The sequence below is a fragment of the Caretta caretta genome, chromosome 2, assembly GCF_965140235.1.
Source record: "Caretta caretta isolate rCarCar2 chromosome 2, rCarCar1.hap1, whole genome shotgun sequence".
NCBI lineage: Eukaryota > Metazoa > Chordata > Testudines > Cheloniidae > Caretta > Caretta caretta.
The window spans coordinates 128,012,116-128,035,951 of NC_134207.1; the positions used below are offsets into that span (position 1 = coordinate 128,012,116).

The following is a 23,836-nucleotide window of genomic DNA, read 5'->3' on the forward strand; positions in this document are numbered from 1 at the left end:
TGGTGTTATACTGGCAGCTTTTTATATAATCAAGGTTTATTGCTATCACTGCATCTCATCATACAAACAGTATTTGAAATAATAACGCTAAACACATGATCAGGACCAATTAGGAATTAATAAGCAAATACTATTCCGCTATACAGTTGGGTACAACAATCCACACTTCAATCACTTCCTTATATGAAGCCATACAGTGAATTATCCCTCACCCCCATTTCATAAATCATGTCATACATAAGTACATTGTATGGCAATCAATCCCCCACTCTTCCCCGAGCACAGACCCAACCCCCCCCCCCCCCATCAGTTAGTCTCCTCTGCCCCAAAAGCACATTCATAAATGTACTATTCCCCCTCTTCCATTGGGATATCCAAGTCTATAATGTGGGAGCACAAAGCATCCCTGGTTTCTGTTGCCGAGGTGTACCCAGTTCCAGCTGTGGCACATGCACTTTCTGGCTGAGTCTGCCTATTCAGCAACGCCTCGCTGTCATAGGTCCATTCAGGGGGAAATGGCTCACCTCTGGTTTCACAAAGCTTTTGAAGATCACAGCGAGCCACAGTAACGCAGATGGCATTGATGACACTGGCACCCAAATGAGTCTGTTAAACATCTTCAGTGTGATTTGAATCTGCCAAAAGAACATTCAACAACCATTCTACACCCGTGATTAAACCATTCTTTGTCAGGGTCTCTGAAATCAGGGTACAGTTTCAGGAACCAAGGCTGATGGGGGCATGCAGGGTCCCCCAGAATAATGGTTGGGACAGTAACTCCATTTATGACCATGTCATTTGGTGAGAATAGTGTCCCAGGCTGGCCATGAATGTAGACTCCTGATAGGCAAAAAACACTGGCATCCTAAACTTTCCCAGCGCAGCCCATGTTGACATTCATAAATCAACTTCTGTGGTCCACTAGGGCCTGCATAACAATGAGTAAGAACCCTTTGCAAGTTATGTACTCATGTGCTCCTTGAGGAAGACAAATTATAGGCACATGAGTCCTTTGACCCAAGCACAATTTGGAAACCCCATGCTCTCAAAGCCAGCAATTACCTCAGGAATACCTTGTGTGTCCTCACCTTGGGGTAAACCACATGCCTGATTGCCTCAGACTCCTCCACCACCACTTTACCCACGGTTGACTTTCCAACACCAAACTGGTTGGCAATGAACCTGTAGTAGTCTGTGGTAGGCAGCTTCCAGGTGGTGAGAACAGCCTGCTTCTGGACTAGGAAGGATGGCCTCAGGCTCTCTTTAAGCTAGAGGGTCTGGGTAAACTGTTTATAAAGCTCCAGAAATATAACTATTTTTGTGCAACCTAATGCTGGTTATCCAAGATCTGCATGATAATTTGGTCCCACAGTCTGTGCTTGTGGCCCTGAACCTGAAGCACCGGTATATGTAGGGGGCATCAGCAGCTGTATTGAGTGTACTGAGCAGCACTGGCCAGTGCAAGTCTGTCATGCATGGCTACTCCTCCTCTGTTATAAGCTGTGCCAGATGCCTTTGGTGCATCAGAAACCACCACTAAAATGTCCATCAGCACCTCAAGGAAGCTCTGCCTATTTCCTGACACAAGAGGAAGCAAGATAAAACTATTTAAAAAGTGTATTCTCCATGTTGCTCAGCAGGCCGTGTTGGGGGGCTGTTCAAACTTCCTGGAATGCGCAGGACGGGCAATAAAGTTTTCCCTTAAAGTTTGACCATGCATCTTGGTCAAAGGGCTAAAGCAGTCACATTTCAGGAGGACAGTAGGGAGTCTGTTATATAGTTGGTTTAACTTGGATGTGTGTGAACTGCAGTGTGAATGCCAGAGCCCCAGTTTTGAGCCCTGATTAGAAAATCCCTCACGAAGGGTTAACAATCAGTGTAGATGCTCAAGCCCTGGGGATTTCTAACATGGGGTCAGCTGACTCAAGTCCCACTAAACCTGGGCTCAAACTGCAGTCTAGACATACCCTCAGGCTGTATCTACACTATGAGCTAGGGTGTGATACTCATGTTATGTTTCAGGTAGATTTGGACTCGGCATGGCTGCTACCCATGCCACTGCGGCTACACTATTATTTATGCTCACACTAGCTCAGTGAGAGAGCACAAATATACGTACATGACCAAGGAGAAACAATGTTTTAGTCAGACCACGTTTTAAAAAATCAGATCTTTAACTTCACGTACCAAGAATGGCCCTAATTATGCAATGGGATCAGGTAGTGGTGTTAGTGCAATGGGACTTAGTTGTACGGGACGATGCTAGAGGAATATTCTGCAGCTTAGGATACTATGTGGACAAAAGGATAAATGTATGTACAAATTAGGTACTCGGGCTCATAAACAAGTACCCAATTTAGTGTGCAATTAACCATGTTTGTATGTAAAGGCTATCCATTATCATGTTCGTTCACACATTTTCTGTATGTAATAGTACAGACTTCTGGAAATATGTCCCTTTAAAGTGAGTTTAGAGATACCCATATCCAGCTATTGCTGATTCTTTAAATTGTTAACCATATATCCTCACAATATAGACTAAGAAGAAGAAACATGGCTAGTTTTATAACTTGATAATGGCTTGATAAATACTTGATAAAGTAGTTGTCACAACTTCACAGAAATGTGTAAGTTAAATTCACCCCATGGGTCCAAACAAATGGGGCCATACACCACTTATGCCCTGTTCCAAGGATTTAAGAGGTGTTGGTCCTCTGCACAGGAATTAATTTCACTCTCAGTGAAATTTAACTATAGCAATAAACGTCCTTTAAAACAATTGTTTTGATGTATGTTTTCTAGTGAAAACTATGGACAAAGTAATTGATATAAAGCCTCTGATAGAAAATCTCTCTGCCTCTTTTTGCTGCTGAAACCAAAAGGCCATGAATTAAACACATATCAAGTGTTTACATTTTAAACATATAACTTAAAGGCTGTTGAACGTTGTCATGATTATTTATACTTCACTTAGTTATAAGGTTAACTTGATATGTGAATATAATACCTTCACTTTCAATTCCATTAAAAGAACCTCAGAGGCCCAGTGTTTCAAAAAGTGTCATATCACTTAGAATGCTTTTGTAACAGACAATATATTGAAGGTATTCACTTTTTGAAAATGCCTCGGCGGTGAAAAGAGCACAACTGTAAATAATGCTTGTAATAGAACAGAAGAAAGGGAAAAAAGTGGAACAAATACATAGCTTTGGAAGTGATCATTTCATTGCAGTGGAATGGTTTGAATTTAATCTAAATTGGTAAATATCATCCATGTTGATTATGTGCAAAATCAATCCACACTTTACATTATTTTGTTTGCAGTGATCTTCCAGTTTTGTGTCCACATTTGCTTTAACATCAGAAATAAATACCACATGTAAGCCCTTTTTTGTTTGGTTTTGCTCTGTTCTCAGGATTTCATTCATATATTTTCTGAAGCTCAGTCTTAGGTGTGAGTTTTAAAAAGCCATTGGGTATTTTTTTTTTTATAAAAGACTAGTTTTATACATTTGACATTAAATAAAATCAGGTTATTGCTTTAAAACTCTTGTGATTAGGTCAAAAATCTGTACACAATTGTTGTTTTGTGGAATTTTGCATGAAAAGGTCGTCTCTTCTACAACATTTACTCATGTCATGTAATCCATATACATCAGTAGGACTGCTCATGTGAGTAAGGACTTTTCAGGATTGGAACTCCATTTTGTAGAATGGCTGCCAATGTAAAGTGAAGGTAGCAGCCACTAAAGATCCTAAAGTTAAAGCAGCTTTTGAGGGAAGATAGGATGCTCAAAATTCCCAGGGGTAAATTCTAAAATATTAAATTATCGTGGTGACTGATACCCATAGAGACCATAGCAGGAAAGGCCAAGGATTACATCTGCTTTACTTGCAGATGAAATTCAAGATTCATTCAAATTCAGAGATATTAAGGGCAAATCACCTAGTCTGATATTATCTATAACACTAGCAACAGAATTTCACAGGATCACTCCTGCATTGAGTCCAATACTTTGTGTTTGACTGAAGACACCACCTAACGATACTTTTCCATCTTCTCATTTTGCTTTTCAACAGTACAGCTACCTACAACTGGGGTTAAGTGATGATCCGGAAATTAGGAGGTCTAGGGCTCAATACTTTATAATTCTATGAAATAGTTAGCATGGTCTAAACTTCAAGCAAAGTTTCAAAAGGCAATCAAAAATTAGGATGCATAGTTGAAACTTACTTGAATTAAATGAAACAGTTAACAATTGGGGAAGAAATCTCTTGAGAACAATCTTTCTTATGAGTTTTCCAATATTTCTGTGACCGTGGTCGCTAGAGGGGCTATACCAAGAATGCTCAATTGGGCAAACTGCAAAGAACAGGACAGATGATTCCCCAAACTGGTGGTTTTCTTCTAATAATTAGATTCACCAAGCCAGCAACAAAACAGTTTCTGTAATAACTTACCAATTACCCAGGAGCTAAAATACCACTCCCCTTAAGCAATCCAGCCTTGGGCTCCCACCGAGACAGCCAAGTCTAATATAGTGAGAAATAGTTAAAATCTTATTCATCATATATAAAGTTATACTAATTCCCAAGAGATCGGACATATTACCCACCAGGTCAATGAATATTTCAGATCTGACGCAAATTGACGCGTACAGCTAATTCCTATTAACTAATCTAAAATTTATTTTAGAAAGGAAAGAAAGAATTACTGTGGTTAAAAGATCATTATATATTCAGATATGAACAAAGTTCTTGGGGCAGTTTCACAGAAGAGATTGTGAGCTGCTGATTTTTTTTACAATTCCTTCCAGAATCAGTTTAATGGGTTATACAAGGGGTAGTCAATAGGTGGACCATGGGCAAAATTCAGACCGCCAGATATGTTTGAATGGACCCTGAAATCTTTTTATTTACTTATCATTACTTAAAAAAAAATATTTCCTCCAGAGTCTGGACCTTCACTATACCTTGACAAAAAATAATTGATTATGCTTGGGTTATAGTATAGGCATTCCTTGTGAAGAGTTTGTTCAAAGTCTTCCATGTTAAATATCACAGATAATCCAGGACATACCTGGAGACCTCAGTCTTGCAGCTTGAACTTCCCCTGATAAAGTTTAAGCAGATCTGAGATAAAAGGGATCAGGCCACGGAACTTTTTTATAGTTCCTAAGGAGGCTGAGAAGTGTCTTGTCACAGAAGGACCTCATACCGAGGAAGAACAGGTAATATACATGTTGCTTTGAAGTAAATCTCTGTTTCCTAGGCATACATTGATAACTAGGCATACACTGATAGCATAAGACAATTAGCCATTCAAATGATTTCATAGGTAGTTTACTACAAACTTCAAAAAGAAATAAAGAGAAAGATATTATTATACCACAAGTTACATCTAAATCTTAATATCCCCTTTTTATCTCTGAATCAATAGAATATAGTAATAAAATATCGTAGACCTGAACAGAAGTTTAGCATCTACAAGCTAATTAGATCACATTGTTAAACTTCTAACAGATATAGGTAAACACAGACAAATACAATTAATGTTTCCGTCTGATTATCTAACAATACAGAAGTCTCATCTATTTAACAATGCTTTGATAACTATCTACAAAGAATGGCTCTCATTACCATTTCAATACTTTTCCAATATATTCATAAAGGTTGATTTTGGGTTACTTAGCCTGCTGGTTGTTTAACCCTTGCTGACTCAGTGTCACAACTTCCTATCTCTGATTGGACTGGAAGTATCATAACATTTTCTCATAGAGTTTTGAATGTCTTGTTTCTGGAAAACAGTAATGAAAATAAAAATATATTATTTTGTTGAATTTTAAAACTTTTTTATTTTAAAATTTGGCTCAGTTTGAAAGCTAGGTATTGTCATCAATGGGGAATATGTTTATACAAATTATGTGTTCATGAACTATGTGTGGTATAATGAACCCTATGTTTCTGTTTCAGGCTTCAAACTCCATTTTGAATGTGCAGACTTCTGCCTTTTCTGTGGTCTGTTTGCCTCTATGTTGGGTTGAAAATTCCAAAGGTTGGTGGCAAAAGAATAACAATTTTTGACTCTTAACATACCCAGACCGTGGGAGTTTATACACTCTAGACAAGATGGTTCTTACACGGGGAAGCTGGTTAGCAGTGGAGAAGTCACCTGACACAGGGAGCTGAAGGTGTTAAAAGGGCTAATTCTGATCTGCCCGGGGGAGAAGCATTTTCTGCAGTCCATGAGAGACCACGCACCCCGTAACAGCCTGTAAAAGGCAGGGGACACAGATGGTTCGCCCAGGACTCACAACGGAAGAATGAGTTAGGAAGTGAGGGACATTGCAATCTCAAATGTTAATTGATTTGTATGATCTGCCCTTTACATAAAGACTGTGCAAAGTTAGACTGTGCAAAGTGTGTGTGTTGACTGCTTTGCAACTATTTTTTGCCCCTAGGAGAGTTAAACTGTAACCAGAAGTTTCACTCCTTTAAGAGAGAGATGTGTTTAAGTAGCTGGGGTATTTCAGGGGTCGCCACTGGTTCTGGGGCCTAGGTCGGCTGAGACAAAGTCAGTGCTCAGGAAATGTGCCAGAAAGGTCAAAGAAGGAACAAATGTTGCAACCTGCTGAGGTTCCAGAAACTTAACATACCCCAGGAGATCCAGAGCACAGAGGTTTTGGATTTCCCTCACAGCAATCCTAGTGGAAAGCTCGTGGAAAGCTGGTAGGGAGCACTTGCTAGGAAATGTGATATGCAATACATTACAGATATGTTAAGGTCAGTTTTTCTTATCTTAATCAATTAATCTTTCTTCAATATAAACTTGCTGGGTTTAATTCTCCTCCAAGGGGCACATATAGAAATTAGGACTAACTTCAATGAAGTCAATGGAGTGACACAACTAGTAAAACTACTGTAAACTGAGAAAAAAATCAGGCCAGATTTAAGAAATCTCATAGAAACAAGCAAAAATTCTCTCTCTTTTTTTTTGTCCTTTTCACAATTCCTACTCCTACTTTCCCCAGCACACAGACTGTGATACCGAGACAACTGAATCCTGAGTTATGCAAAACAAGTATAGTATTTCTTGTGAAATTTTACAGAAATTCAGACCTAGAGCATTTCTATTATAGATGTTTATACTTGTTTTGAAAACAAGTAGCCACTTTTTTCCAGTGAAATCATAAGTATTCTGGGTAAAGATCACATCATGTGCTTAGTATCAAAGGGGTAGCCGTGTTAGACTGTATCCACAAAAAACAATGAGGAGTCCGATTTAAAGACTAACTGATTTATTTGGGCATAAGCTTTCATGGGTAAAAAACCTACTTCTTCAGAGTTTTTTACCCATGGAAGCTTAAGCCCAACTAAATATGTTAGTCTTTAAGTGCCACCAGACTCCTTGCTGTTATCATGTGCTTGTTCACAAAGACATTATAAAAAGATAATTTATGATGGTTTTACTTTAAATGCAAAACCTTTTTGAACAGCACTTTTATCAATAATTACCAAACATTCAGGAAATGCTTCAGTCAAAACCTTGGCAGGCCAACACAGTTATTGTTATTTATTTATATTATGGTAGAGCCTAGAAACTCCATCAAGTATTACCTCACTGTGCTAGGCAAAGTTCAGACATATAATGAACAAAGCTACACCTGCACCAAGAAGCATACACTCTAAGTAGTAAAGGCATTCCATTACTGGATTACAAAGGAGCTCTAAGTAGTTTTTTCTAGGGTCTATGTATCTAGGTGAAAGAGATACTGGAATACAGCTGAGTGAACAACATTTTTCAGTTCATTGGCAATTTGACCTGCTTTGGTCAAAAATAAAAAAAAAATGGCAAATTGAAAATTTTAGAAACATATTGGTTTGGATCAAACAAAATATTTTGTTTGACAAAATAAAAAATATTTTGTTTTAATTATGCTTTTTAAAAAAAAACACATTGAATTTTTCAGAATAAAATTAAAAGAAATTTGAAACAAAGTTATTTCAAACCAAAATGTTTCTTGTCAAAACTGGCCACTTATAATTTTTCAGAACTTTTTTTCAAAACAAACAGATGAAATTGACACAAATTTTCAAAATGTTTTGGTATCAACAAATCTGCATTTTTTGCTGAAAAAGTTTTGTGTGCAAGATTTCAACTAACTCCATTCAGCTATATTATGCCAACAAAGGACATACCAAAAGTATTTCAGTTATGAGGTAGGAAAAATACCAGTAAAACAAAGTTTAGAGTTGACCAGGGATGTTATTCCTTGGTTATGTTAAGGTGCCATGACATACTGATGCCTTCAACAAGTTTACTATATAAACTATTAAAACATAGGGACTGGTGAAAATTCTGAAACCCTTTAATGAATGGCAACTCCACTACCTTATATGTTCCGTTAAGAAAAAGAAATACTTTCATTGTAGAAAATGCAAGGCAAATAGATTAATAGATTCATAGATATTTAGGTCAGAAGGGACCACTATGATCATCCAGTCTGACCTCCTGCACAATGCAGGCCACAGAATGTAGGTCTGTGTGGGTATTTTCTGTTGCTCAGCCTTGCAGAATTATAGTCAAAATCATCCACTATAATAGCCTTTGCTTTTATAGACAATATACTAATCAGCAGAGAACGCCATTTTTATTGTATGAATTTAGTTTACAATATTAACTCTTTCAAACATTTTAAATTGCTATAAGTTGTGTTTTATTTTAACTCAGAACATTGCTTTCCTCCCCAGTTACCAGTGCACTTTCAGTATGAACTGTTTTCCTGCTCCCATCCCGCCCCCTCCCATACCCCCTAGCATATTTCTGTTCCCCACCCCCACCCCCCGGCTATAAGCCCATGGAATGGCACTGCTTATTGTCACATCAGGGGCACTCTCAAATGTTGTCTCCCACTCACAATTTGCCTTTTTCTCCCCATCTACTGTGATATGACACAAATTCCACCTGGGAAACCATTTTGAAAAATGTGTGTGAACATTATTCTGTGTCAAAGAAATAACAAAAGAAAAGTCAAAATCATGGAGATTAAGTCAATGATAGTGATCTGTTCACTGAAAATTACCTAAAGAAACAAATTTCACTCTCCATTAGCTTTAGTACGCAAAGGCAGAAGAGACACAATATATTCTCAGTAATTCCTTTCTTCTGATGGCCTTTTGCAAAAGTGCTACCCCTCAGTTACATACTTCCTGGCACATTGTCCCTTTTAATTTTATTTCTAGGTCAACAATATACTGATCCCTCACATTTTTTTAATGGAAAAGATTAGAATGAAAGAAAATTAAAGAAAATGCAAGTACCAGGCTGGGTCTCCTACTGAAACAAAGTCAACCTTAGTGTAAGAAGAGGCAAATACATGAATTTCAATGGAGTTAATCCCTACACTAAGGTTATATTTGGCTCTATAAGAACTAAATTCAAGAATAACTAGAGATTTGGGGCACCTTGTTTTATGGGTGCTAAACCTGAGACATCTAAAGGGACCTGATTGTCAGAAAATGATGAGGCCATTTAAAAGCATCTCACACTGGGCACCTTAAAGTCAGGCACTCAAATCTGAAATTCTTGTCCTAAGAATTCACAGGTTATTTTTTTTAAAAACGGAGGGGGGAAGAAACAAAATTCTCCATTTCAGCTTCTTTATAATTTAAAGGTAAATTATTAAATCTGTGTTGCCATGAGCATACTGGGACTTCTTTTGTGCAACAAATAATAAATAATAGATAATAATAATAAAAAATAGACATTACAGCTGTTCAATAATTTAATCATTGATAAAGTAAAATCAGCTACTGGTGCTCTAATTTTAGGTCACTTATGTCCATTGTCTCACCACATTGGAGAGAGACTTCTCATTAAGAGACCTATAACCTATAGCACAATTTGGGAAAACTGAATGTAAATGTGTTTAGTCTTAGACTGGGGTATATTTTTTTTAAACGGAACGTATTAACAAGTCGAAGCTATTTATTCTCGAGTGCAATGTATTTCTTTTTAATCAGATCTGACACTATTTTGTTTTCCAATTCCAACAAGCTTTGCACAAGTACTGTACGTTAATGATTTATTAATCACTAGCGTGAACAAAGGAATGGAAGACAATGCATGTCTCATATTGATGCAAGAAGTAGGTAAGTTTTCAGGCTCATATCGAGGGGAGACTTGGCTAGATTTGACCTCAGTTGTACCAAAATCACTCCAGGTTTACACGTGAGTAACTAGATGTCAGTGGACCAGGTTGTAGGTGGTCAGGCCTATTGGTTGGAGTGGGAGTCAGGCCTAGTGTATGGAGTTTGAAATGCCAAAGACATAGTCAGAGTCAGGAATTGGAGCTGAGGGTCGGGACTGAAGTCAAAGTCTGAATGCCAGAGCTAAGGGTTGAGGCAGAGCAAGAGTTATAGTCAAGGGTTGGAACTAAATAACCAGGAGTCAGGGAAGGCAGGACCAGGACTCGAACTGGATGGGAACAAGATTGGAGTGGTGGAGGAACAAAGCAGAAGCAGGGTTTAGAGGGATGAGCACAGGGAGGCAGAAAGTCCATGTATGTGTCTTTTGAGCAGCCAGTGAACTACTGATGCTCCTACGTAAGAACTGGCCTGCTGGTTTACTCAGCCAATCAGGCAGAACAGTCCATTGGGCAGCCTACCTGGCTCATTAGGGCATCAGAAGAACTGAGCAGGCACAGCTGAGGGCCTTAGTCCTGATACTAGAGTAGAATTTGTCCCACTTTGGGGCCAATCCAATTTCCATTAGAGTCTTTGGAAATGTTGCCATTGACTTCAATGGAAGACTACTGAAAATGCAGACTAGTGAAAATATAAATCAATAAATAATTTTATCTAGCCTGAGATGTTTGCCATCAGCCCTTATCTGAGAGGAAAGGAAAGAAATTACTTGTTTCTATAACTAGCATCTTGGTAATATTTAATAATGGAAGACGTATCAGCAACATATCTATTTCTGTCCACCATTCTTGAGGATTTAATTTGTATCATGCTTTTGTTATTTGTTCTAAAAATGAAGTGTAGCTCCTGTCACTACCTTTGGCAAACTATTGAAGATGTTACTTACTCTATTTTTTAAATCACATTTCTCTGGGAAAGCTTTATGGCATGATTATCATAACTCTGGTTCATGCACTCCTCTTCTTGAGTGTTGTAGCATCCATCTTCTCTGCAGATCTCTCATATTCAGATATTTATCATGGCTAGGATTTTCCAAGGAAGATTGGATGATTTTCTTTGTTATCTTAGCACTATTCTGGATCTTTTATTACTTCACTGCATTCCTTCTATGAAATGATATCCTAAATGGTACAATCGCCAGATTCACATGGACAGTGCCATGATAATTTCTTTGGATTTGTTCTCTAGTACAGTGGTTCTCAACCAGGGTACGTGTACCCCTGAGAGTACTTACAGGTCTTCCAGGAGGTACATTAACTCATCTAGATGAGTGTTTCATGGGATGGCTTTAGGGGAGTTGCAAGTGCAGGGCCAGCATTAGGGGGTGACAAACAGGGCAGCTGCCTGTGGCACCACACCAGAGGAGGCCCCGTGAAGCTAAGTTACGTGCTTCAGCCCAAGGTGGCAGGGCTCTGGCTTCAGACAAGGCTCATAAGTGAAAAACAGGCTCAAGTATCACACTGAAATGATAAGTATGGAATTTATATTCCAATCAATTGATTTTATAATGATCTGGTAAAAATAAGAAAGTGAGCAATTTTTCAGTAATAGTGTGCTGTGATGCTTGTATTTTTATGTCTGGTTTTGTAAGCCCTGGTCTACACTAGGACTTTAGGTCGAATTTAGCAGCGTTAAATCGATTTAAACCTGCACCCGTCCACACAATGAAGCCCTTTATTTCGACTTAAAGGGCTCTTAAAATCGATTTCCTTACTCCACCCCTGACAAGTGGATTAGCGCTTAAATCGACGTTGCCGGCTCGAATTTGGGGTACTGTGGACACAATTCGATGGTATTGGCCTCCGGGAGCTATCCCAGAGTGCTCCATTATGACCGCTCCGGACAGCACTCTCAACTCAGATGCACTGGCCAGGTAGACAGGAAAAGAACCGCGAACTTTTGAATCTCATTTCCTGTTTGGCCAGCGTGGCAAGCTGCAGGTGACCATGCAGAGCTCATCAGCACAGGTGACCATGATGGAGTCCCAGAATCGCAAAAGAGCTCCAGCATGGACCGAACGGGAGGTACGGGATCTGATCGCTGTTTGGGGAGAGGAATCCGTGCTATCAGAACTCCGTTCCAGTTTTCGAAATGCCAAAACCTTTGTGAAAATCTCCCAGGGCATGAAGGACAGAGGCCATAACAGAGACCCGAAGCAGTGCCGCGTGAAACTGAAGGAGCTGAGGCAAGCCTACCAGAAAACCAGAGAGGCGAACAGCCGCTCTGGGTCAGAGCCCCAAACATGCCGCTTCTATGATGAGCTGCATGCCATTTTAGGGGGTTCAGCCACCACTACCCCAGCCGTGTTGTTTGACTCCTTCAATGGAGATGGAGGCAATACGGAAGTAGGTTTTGGGGACGAAGAAGATGATGATGATGAGGTTGTAGCTAGCTCACAGCAAGCAAGCGGAGAAACCGGTTTTCCCGACAGCCAGGCACTGTTTCTCACCCTAGACCTGGAGCCAGTACCCCCCGAACCCACCCAAGGCTGCCTCCTGGACTCAGCAGGCGGAGAAGGGACCTCTGGTGAGTGTACCTTTTAAAATGCTATACATGGTTTAAAAGCAAGCATGTGAAAGGATTACTTTGCCCTGGCATTTGCGGTTCTGCCTTTGCAAAAGGTTTCTGGGGAGGGCAGCCTTATTTCGTCCTTCATGGTAGGACACTTTACCACTCCAGGCCAGTAACACGTACTCGGGAATCACTGTAGAACAAAGCATTGCAGTGTATGTTTGCTGGCATTCAACCAAAATCCGTTCACGCGGTGGGAGGAGGCAAAATGCGACCTTGTAACGAAAGCACATGTGCTATGTATGTAATGTTAACAGCAAGGTTTACCCTGAAAGAGTGTAGCGACTGTTTTATAAAATGTGTCTTTTTAAATACCGCTGTCCCTTTTTTTTTCTCCACCAGCTGCATGTGTTTCAATGATCTTCTCCTTCCCAGAGGCTAGTGAAGCTTAGAAAGAAAAAAAAACGCACTCGCGATGAAATGTTCTCCGAGCTCATGCTGTCCTCCCACACTGACAGAGCACAGACGAATGCGTGGAGGCAAATAATGTCAGAGTGCAGGAAAGCACAAAATGACCGGGAGGAGAGGTGGAGGGCTGAAGAGAGTAAGTGGCGGGCTGAAGACAGGGCTGAAGCTCAAAGGTGGCGGCAGCGTGATGAGAGGAGGCAGGATTCAATGCTGAGGCTGCTGCAGGACCAAACCAGTATGCTCCAGTGTATGGTTGAGCTGCAGCAAAGGCAGCTGGAGCACAGACTGCCACTAAAGCCCCTCTGTAACCAACCTCCCTCCTCCCCAAGTTCCATAGCCTCCACACCCAGACGCCCAAGAACGCGGTGGGGGGGCCTCCGGCCAGCCAGCCACTCCACCACAGAGGATTGCCCAAAAAAAAGAAGGCTGTCATTCAATAAATTTTAAAGTTGTAAACTTTTAAAGTGCTGTGCTTAAAGTGCTGTGTGGCATTTTCCTTCCCTCCTCCACCACCCCTCCTGGGATACCTTGGTAGTCATCCCCCTATTTGTGTGATGAATGAATAATGAATGCATGACTGTGAAGCAGCAATGACTTTATTGGCTCTGCAAGCAATGATTAAAGGGAGGAGGGGAGGGTGGTTAGCTTACAGGGAAGTAGAGTGAACCAAGGGGCGGGGGGGTTCATCAAGGAGAAACAAACAGAACTTTCACACCGTAGCCTGGCCAGTCATGAAACTGGTTTTCAAAGCTTCTCTGATGCGTACCGCGCCCTCCTGTGCTCTTCTAACCGCCCTGGTGTCTGGCTGCGCGTAACCAGCTGCTAGGCGATTTGCCTCAACCTCCCACCCCGCCATAAACGTCTCCCCCTTACTCTCACAGATATTGTGGAGCACACAGCAAGCAGTAATAACAGTGGGAATATTGGTTTCGCTGAGGTCTAAGCGAGTCAGTAAACTGCGCCAGCGCGCCTTTAAACGTCCAAATGCACATTCTACCACCATTCTGCACTTGCTCAGCCTGTAGTTGAACAGCTCCTGACCACTGTCCAGGCTGCCTGTGTATGGCTTCATGAGCCATGGCATTAAGGGGTAGGCTGGGTCCCCAAGGATACATATAGGCATTTCAACATCCCCAACAGTTATTTTCTGGTCTGGGAATAAAGTCCCTTCCTGCAGCTTTTGAAACAGACCAGAGTTCCTGAAGATGCGAGCATCATGCACCTTTCCCGGCCATCCCACGTTGATGTTGGTGAAACGTCCCTTGTGATCCACCAGAGCTTGCAGCACTATCGAAAAGTACCCCTTGCGGTTTATGTACTCGGCGGCTTGGTGCGCCGGTGCCAATATAGGGATATGGGTTCCGTCTATAGCCCCACCACAGTTAGGGAATCCCATTGCAGCAAAGCCATCCACTATGACCTGCACATTTCCCAGGGTCACTACCCTTGATATCAGCAGATCTTTGATTGCGTGGGCTACTTGCATCACAGCAGCCCCCACAGTAGATTTGCCCACTCCAAATTGATTCCCAATTGACCGGTAGCTGTCTGGCGTTGCAAGCTTCCACAGGGCTATCACCACTCGCTTCTCAACTGTGAGGGCTGCTCTCATCTTGGTATTCATGCGCTTCAGGGCAGGGGAAAGCAAGTCACAAAGTTCCATGAAAGTGCCCCTACGCATGCGAAAGTTTCGCAGTCACTGGGAATCGTCCCAGACCTGCAACACTATGCGGTCCCACCAGTCTGTGCTTGTTTCCCGAGCCCAGAATCGGCGTTCCACAGCATGAACCTGCCCCATTAGCACCATGATGCATGCATTGTCAGGGCCCATGCTTTCAGAGAAATCTGTGTCCATGTCCTGATCACTCACGGGACCGCGCTGACGTCGCCTCCTCGCCCGGTATCGCGTTGCCATGTTCTGGTGCTGCATATACTGCTGAATAATGCGTGTGGTGGTTAATGTGCTCCTAATTGCCAAAGTGAGCTGAGCGGGCTCCATGCTTGCCGTGGTATGGCGTCTGCACAGGTAACTCAGGAAAAAAGGCGCGAAATGATTGTCTGCCCTTGCTTTCACGGGGGGGGAGGGAGGGAACGGGGGGCTGATGATATGTACCCAGAACCACCCGCGACAATGTTTTAGCCCCATCAGGCATTGGGATCTCAACCCAGAATTCCAATGGGCAGCGGAGACTGCGGGAACTGTGGGATAGCTACCCACAGTGCAACGCTCCGGAAGTCGACGCTTGCCTCGGTACTGTGGAAGCGCTCCGCCGAGTTAATGCACTTAATGCACTTAGAGCATTTTCTGTGGGGACACACACACTCGAATATATAAAACCGATTTCTAAAAAACCGACTTCTATAAATTCGACTTAATTTCGTAGTGTAGACATACCCTAAGAAAGTGAGGTATAACTTGGAGTACATAAGACTAATCATACTCTTGAAAGGGGTACAGTAGTCTAGAAAGGTTAAGAACCTCTGTTCTAGTAAGTATACATTCTAATATCCCATTTGCTTTGCTTATAATTGCAGACTGTGAAACTGAAAAGTTTAAATGCCAAGACCATCTTTTCTCCCACACCTGTATGGAGCTGGGCAGTGCAGGGTAATGGAGGTATGTAACTCTGATAGGGATTAGCTGAGAAGGTTAATTCATTTTTGTCTAATTTATGCTGTCACTGGACTATTTGATTCTATCTGGGTCTGTTTATTATTGTATTATTAAAAGACTGTCAAATTTACCCAGAATGTTAGATGAGTTTTTGCTTGTTTGTTCGTTTTGCAGACTAGTGAAAATCTAAATCAATACATAATTTAATCTAGCCTGAGATGTTTGCCATCAGTAGTGTATTTAGTAATAATCTTTTAGGTACACAATATTGTATTGCTTACCTCACTCCTGTGACCTGCCACAATTATTTTCTCTGACTGATTTTTCTTGCCCTTCTCTTTACGCATCCCTGAAGACTTGGAAGAAACTGTTGTCTTAATATTGTTCTATATGGTAGGTAATCAGTCTCACCAAAGACTTCCTATCCTTAAATCCTGTAGGGGGCTGTAAATTCCTTCCTTGATCCCTTTCTTAATTATGAAAGTCATGATGGCTTCTGTTAAGTTTCAAGGAATCTTTCACAATGTCAGGGAGAAATTAAATATCTCTGAATTGTGCACTCTCACAAATTACTAATGAAAAAGCTGCTTAGAGAAAAGTACTGCATTAAACAAAGTGAAGTTACTTTCCAGATCTTGGCTTAGTATTGAATTGACACAAAGACATCAAAGAGTCAAAGATAAAAAGAGGTGTTAAAAAAAACCCCACCTTAGTGATTTTATGTTTAATGCTTCTTGAATTTTCTTAAGAAATTGAACATTTTTGTAATACTTGTATTACCTTTTGTAAATGAAGTTAATCATGAGCAGAATTTGAAGAGATAAAAAAGAAAAAATATAATGCTCTAAATTTCTTTCAGCTTCATGAAGCAACAATTGACTCACTTCCTTGGTAATAAACAACAGTACATCTTGAAGTTAGCATATTGTTATTAATTATACTACGCTAGTGCCTAGAAGACCCCGTCTGTTAAGCAATATACATACGTAGTAAGAGACAGTCCCTGTCCCAAAGACCTCACAGTCTAAATACACAAGACAGACAAAGGAAGTATCGCTCTCTTAGATGGGGAACTAAGGCAAAAGACTTACCCAAGATCACAAAAGAATTTGTGGTAGAGCCAGGAATTTAATCCATGTCACTTGAGTCCTGGTGTCTTTAGCACAAGACCAATCCCCAGAAGATGATGACATTTAATTAGTTTTTTGCAGGGCAGTGTCATGAGGTGAGGAATCAAGTTATTTATAAAGATTTCCTTTAATAATACTTTGCAGTGTGTAGTTTGGGGAACCATCTCTCTGTGCCACCCTCTGTCTCCACCTTGTAGTGATATAATTCAAGTAATCATACATAAGTGCAGGCCATTCAGTGCTAATGTATTTGAATTATTTGTCTTTTGGTGAAAGCGGCTGCTTGTTTCTCTTTCATATTACCTCTCCCTGGGGAGCCGGGGGGGAGGGGAGGGAATCCAAGAACAAAGCTTGCATTAGATAAAAGAACAGGAAGAGAGAGAGAGAGAGAGAGAGAGAGAGACAGACAGACAGACTGACTAATTATTTACTGTATGGAAATTCATGACAAAAAAACTGAAAAGCCATCATCCTCTGGTGGACAGTGTCACATCCTCTCACAGTCTATTTCATATTTTGAGAACTCTCGCAGCCATTTGTAAGAGATTGACACTGTGAGGACTGCTTGTGTCTAGTATCATTTATTTCAAGGGAAAGCTTTCAAACATCCCAAACTCTTCCTTTTAATTGCCCCTTTGTCTGCTTTTTGTAATGTGTTCAAATCTTTCAGTCAGGCCATTTGTAGCAGGGTGACAAAATGCCACTTATGTTTAGAGAAAAACAGAGCTGTTTGGAAACAAATTGAGGCCCATTATCTCTCATTAATTGCATGGTTGAGCAATTCATGCAACACTTAAATGATGTTTATCCAAATGTGTGACTAAAATCTGTTTCCTTCAAAGCTCTCATCTGGGATTGCAGCTAATTGTCACAGGTGAAAAATGTTAGCTAATGTTTGCCCCCACACACTCTCCAAGGAAGAAGAAAGGTCCTCGAATCCCAAAGATCTTGGGTACCCAGCAAAGCACAAGGACTTCTGTGTTTGCCTCTGTACCAGATCTAATGCCCTGAAGTACCTCTTCTGCTGAACTCTGGCCGACTCAAGGACTGAAAGAGGCAGTCTAGGGAGCAGTCGACAATGCTGACCCTGTGTTTTGAAGGATGGCAGGGTGGAGAGGTAAAAGATTAGGCAATACCCTCACTCCAAAAATAAGTCTACTATATACAGAATTCTGAGGTTCAGAACTGAAGACAATTATAATAGTAACAGGCTCAGCTGTTCAGAACTTCAGTAATGTACCAAAGATGGCCGGAAGTCCATGACTCAGAGAAGTCATGTCTTAACTGTTCCCTAGTAGGTCACCATGGACAAGCAAATCCTGGCAATGGTCTCTTACTTCTACAAGGGTGTTATTATTTGTTACTTGTTATTTCTTTGCTTAAAAAGTGTCAGTCATTCAATCCTCAAATCAAAGGGTCATCCAAACAAAGATATGTATCTTGCATGACCAACTGCACACCACAAATTACGAATAAGAAATAATCAGAGAGTAGTTCACAAATACCCACAGGCTGAAAATTGCTGATCCAGACGATTCAGCAAATAGTTACGAATAGCAAATGCATTTGTAGAAATGAAGATCATTTGACAAACAGAATAACAGAATAAAAAGGCATAATTACTCCGATAATATTTTTTTTGCAGTTCAGCCAATTGTACAGACTATATTGTCAGCTTCCAAGAGTTTAACAATAAACAACCTTCATTTACTGTAATTCTAAACTCAGATATCCTATCTACCAGTACAGCCACAGCTGATAAAAAATACAGTTTAAAATCTTCAGCAGAAGCCAAAATGATTGGCTTCTTGTCTACTATGTACTCAGATAATAGACTTATTTTTTCTTGGTTTTGTTTGAGAAAACAAAACCTGTCAACCATCACCAAAAGCAATTAGGGAAAATGTTCCTGAACTACTGCTACTGTGTCAACTGTATGTAACACTTATGAATAGGTTTGTCAGAGGCCATTACACTCCTAAATCAGCAATATGCTTCCCCAGAGTAAATCAGTACTTTTGTCTGCATAACAGCATTTGCTGTGACAACATGTTCAAAAATCTCTGTATGTATACAGTATGATCCAGTGCACAAGTAATTCATCAGATGTAACCATATGTCCAAGTGCTGCAGCCATGTTTCTGTTTCCACACAGTCATTTTAACAGTTGGATAATTTGTAGAACAATCATTAGAAAAGAAAGGAAAAATATAACAATTGGACAGCACAAGCAACCCAGTGAATTCTGAATGACTCTCATAACCAACTGTTTATTCGTACAGAAAAAAAAAATACTGTGAGACTCTTAGGTGCATGCACAAGCTTGCAGAATGGCAGGTGAACGTACTTTTGAACTTGCCCAATCATGTTCAGCAGAAGGTCACTTTAGAATAACATAAGTCTCACATAACTATTTTTATTGCAATGAAAGAACATTTATTTACTTCTTCGATCTCTTAAACAGCCCCTATATTTACTCTGGGTGCTTATAAAAAATGTTGAAACAATTGCTAAAGAACTTATGAAAGCAAATAAGCATTGGTATCCAGGCCATCAATCTATCAACAATAAAGTCTGCTTGCACAATACTGATAAAACATCATTAACCTGCATACTGTTATGAGCTGTGTGAAATCATGATATAGGTTGAGTTAAAACCTCTTTAAACAATGTATGAATGAATCTCCCATTCAAGTTACTTTTAAGAGTCAGTTGAGAAGCCACACTTAAAACAAAGCCTAATTTATAGCGCCCAGAAACTAGCACCAGGGTTCTAGAAACTCTCGGAGCAGAGGGTTCAACTGGATAATGTGACCAGGTTGAGTGACTACCAGAGGTCTCTGGAACCCCAGAATTAACTACAGGATTCACCTCTGATTCTTAACGGTGTGTTAACTATAACACTATAGCTGGCTGAAGTGGCAAGATTTCAGGCATTTAAAAAAAACTTTCTGTTGGCAGGCCAGATGCCAGCTTTTGCCCAGGCTGCAGACATGAGCTGAAAATTGGCAAACTTATAGCTGGAGACCAGACCAGTTAATTGTATGTTAGTTTTGCTCAAAATAGGTATTAGTCTTGTAAGAATGTATTGTTGGGATTTTGTGGTTTCCAATAATAACCAAATGAGTCAATTGCCAGGCAGAATCAAGGGTCTTTGATACTTCATTTGATTCAATTCAACAAGACTTTATTCAATGTGCACAAAGGCAGAGCCCCTGGTATAAAAATCAGCCAGAGTTCCTCCAGAAAGGGACTATTTTATAGCACATGGCAGTTACATAACAAGTTATGTAACACAAACCTCTAGCCAATCATATTTAATCTTTCCATATATGTATGGATTTGTTCATCACATGCTTATACTTCTCCACTCCACATGTTGAGCTCACCTCCCTCCCCTTGGCCTTTTCTAGAATGTTCCTAGGGTGGTGAGCCACAGCATGCTTCTTTATGCATATGTACCTTCTAAATCACATTTTGTTTAAAATGAACACAAGCATACCCTTCAGTATTTAGTGTTTAGACTCTGTGAAATGCATGTAAATTGCCGTATGCATCAATCTCAGTTGTAACATCGGTATTCCATGCTATAAGAAAATATGTAATTTTTGCTTTATAACTTTGAAAATGTTTGGTCTGAACTTGTGAACTCAGACATGGGAATTGTACCCCAAGCCCATCCAGAATTACTATCAAAATCAGATGGACCATCTAGGAACATTGCAATGAAAAGGATTGGTTAATGGCCCTATTGCACCTGGGAAATGCTACTTCCAAGGAACCTCATCCTGTGGACTTAGAAACTGACTGAATGAAATAAAACAAAGTCACAAGAAATGTTTCAATCTTGTTAGCTGTTTGACCTCTGACTGGGCCTGAGACTCTAAAGGCAGAGATCCTGTGGGTTAGCCTCCTGGGTCCACCCTGAAAAACATTTTGAATTAACAGATCACTACAATTCTGTCACTATTAGGATTTACATGATAATTTGTTTATGTTATATGTTTGCTTGCTTTTACCTGTAAATAACTCTCATTCCTTTGTCCTAGTTAATAAACCTCTAGGTAGTTTAATACAGGATTGGCTAGAGGTATTATCTTTGGTATAAGATCTAGGGTATCAAATGATCTGGTGTAAGTGATTAGTCTCTTGGGACTGGAAGCAGTCTAAATGTGGTGTGATATTTGATGTAAGTGACCATTTATCACTAAGTCCACTTTGTCTGGGTGGCAAGATAAAAGTGGAGAGTCTAAGGGCACTGTCTGTGACTCCATGGTAAGACTATTACAGTGATCCAGGAGTTCACATTTGTCACTGGCTTGGTAAAATCTAATTATAGAACATATCACCAGTTTGAGGTGTCTGCCCTGTTTTTGACAGTGTGCCCTGAGGTGGGCACTCACGGTAGTGAGCCACTCTAGACAGTGTGACAGAGGTAAGAAAATAAATAGGTTCTTTAGAATGTTTCTCTCTCATGCAGTGCCAAGCACAATATACAGTAGGACCAGATACTCCCTTTAAACGGCCATGGGAAATTTTTTTTAGTCAATTAAATTAATCTAGCTAAGACTTGGATTAGCAAGATAATTCACAAAGGAAAAAGAAATAGGGGAGGTAACAAGGTTTATGCACTGGCTTAGAGAGTGAGTTGGGGTGAATCTTTACTGAATCTAAATAGTCTTTTATTCAATTAGTCTTTCTTAGCTCAGAGGCTATAACAATGGTAACAATCTCACATTTAATACAGAACCTTTCATCCCAAAGGATTATTTTTCACTTTATAAACTTAATGTCAATACCACTTTCTACAACATTTAAGTGTTCATTTTAACTCTCCCTTCCCAGTAGTGGCCAGGCCCCACACTGCTTAACACGGAGGTCTGATGGCGGTCACAGCACAAGGTGGTAGAAGTTATCATTTTAATTGTCTGCTAACAAGTCATTATCCAGACATGTCCTTTCAATTTGTAATTAAAGAATCAGAAATCTGCTCCTTAAAGGAAGTTAGTGTGAGTATTTAAGAAATATTGAATTTCAGGGATCAAATATTAGGTTGCTCTCTGATTACTCTCCTTCCCTTCTTGCCTGCCATACAATTATTATGCAAAAACAACAATATATGAACAGAGATTTAATAATAATACGTGATATTTTCAAATGAGCCTCATCCTGACCTCCATAGTGAATGCACAATTCAGTACATGCAAATTACCTGAGTACACATATTTACTTCTGCACACAAGCACAGAATTCACAAGCACGTTAACTGGTTCCCCACAAATAAGGCTTTTTATGTGTATGAATAATGTCATCTGCTTTCACAAGTGGTTTACAAAAACAACTGTGTAGGCAACAAACATATAGGTTACCTTTAAATAATTAGTCTGCAGGGTTTATCCAGAAAGACCTTGGCTGGAGCTTACTGGAAAGAATTTTTCATAATTAGGAATATATGGTGGCAGCTTTATTTATGAATGGTTTGTGATGATAGTTTCCGGTAACTACCAAGAGAGATGTAGACAGATATCCAATATGTCCACCTACATACTATTTTAGAAAAAAAGGAAATATTTTCCCTATACTTCCCTTTCCCACTCTGGGTCACACCTGAGGATTCAGTGCCCATATCTAAATAGCAGGAAAGGCACTAGTTGTCTCTACAAATTGGAAGATAGAGAAAGGGATATTCTTCAAAGAGCAGACCAACTATGGAGCTACTTTCAAAATGGCATGGAATCACTCCTACACCTTCTTTAATGGCCCTAAATGGCCACAAAATATCCCCACTGAACAGTGCGATGACTACAGAGCTGAGCAGCAGAGGACCTCAGGCCTCACTCTGATCTGCACCATTCTGCACTATCATAAGACCCTACACTGGAGTCTGAACAATACAAGGTAGTGCACATTCCTGGAGTGCTGTTTTTCTGCATTGGAGCTGCACCAGATTTATTTCCAGAAGAACCTTCATGGCAGAGGATAGGCCTGGATTTGCCCCTAAATACAAAGCAGAATCTTTGACAAGACAAAACCAACCAACCAACCAAAAAACACATGACACTAGAAGACCACAGCAAATAAGAGTGGGACAGAGGAAATTGAAGAATGAATTCTATGCGAGAAATTCTGGTTTTGGTTCAGATTTGGTCAGGTGAAACAAAGGGAGCATAATCCACCCCCAAATTCCCCACTGGAGACTTCCCTTGAATGACCTAATCCCTAAAAAGCATATAGTCAGCACAGCTGGCTCCTACATCTCCCTCCCGCCAATCTCCAATACAGATGTGCATGTTAGGGTTGGAAATGCATGGGGCCACTGCTTGAGGCTATTCTAACAGAGCACAGAGACATCCAGCTCCCCTATCCTGCTGTATCCATCAGAGACTGGCCTTAGCGAAGAGCCTTGTGCTATGGGTGTAACAACCAGGATGGCTAAAATAGGCTCTAAATGGCCACTTAAAAATCAAAATGAAAACTACATTAGAAATATGAAAAAAAGTCAGCTACCTTTCCACCTGCTCTTTTAGTTTTAATTTTCACATGCACCTGAACTTCCTCATTCCACCCAGGCTAATAAAGGAAATGCTGAAATACCTTGAGAAGGCTCTTTTTGCATTCAGTCCCCCCTGTCCTGAAGCAGGAGATTCTAGAAACCTTGCAAGAAAGACTGGTTTCAGAAAATTTTCACACTCACGGGGTTTGACTTGTTGTGCTTCAGATAGGCATCAACACTTCAGGAGGCTTGCCCAGGTGGACTAAACATTTGATTCTTTACATGTTAAAAGTATCACTAGAAAATTCTGCTTGCTATGACATTTTTATAAGCTAAATTATAGTATGCCCATGCAATCAGCAGCATTCAAAATCAAAATGAGAATAAAATTAGAAAAGGTTGGAAGAAACTCTC

At 40.3% G+C, this 23,836-nt stretch overlaps 1 long non-coding RNA gene across 1 annotated transcript in view; it reads right to left on the reverse strand.

The window, feature by feature from the left end:
- Positions 1-324: 324 nt before the first annotated feature.
- LOC142071095 (uncharacterized) overlaps positions 325-23,836 on the reverse strand; it is a 54,562-nt gene continuing 31,050 nt past the window's right edge. Inside the window, exon 3 of the long non-coding RNA XR_012667063.1 lies at positions 325-635. This is a non-coding gene — a long non-coding RNA (uncharacterized LOC142071095). The remainder of the gene's footprint in view (positions 636-23,836) is intronic.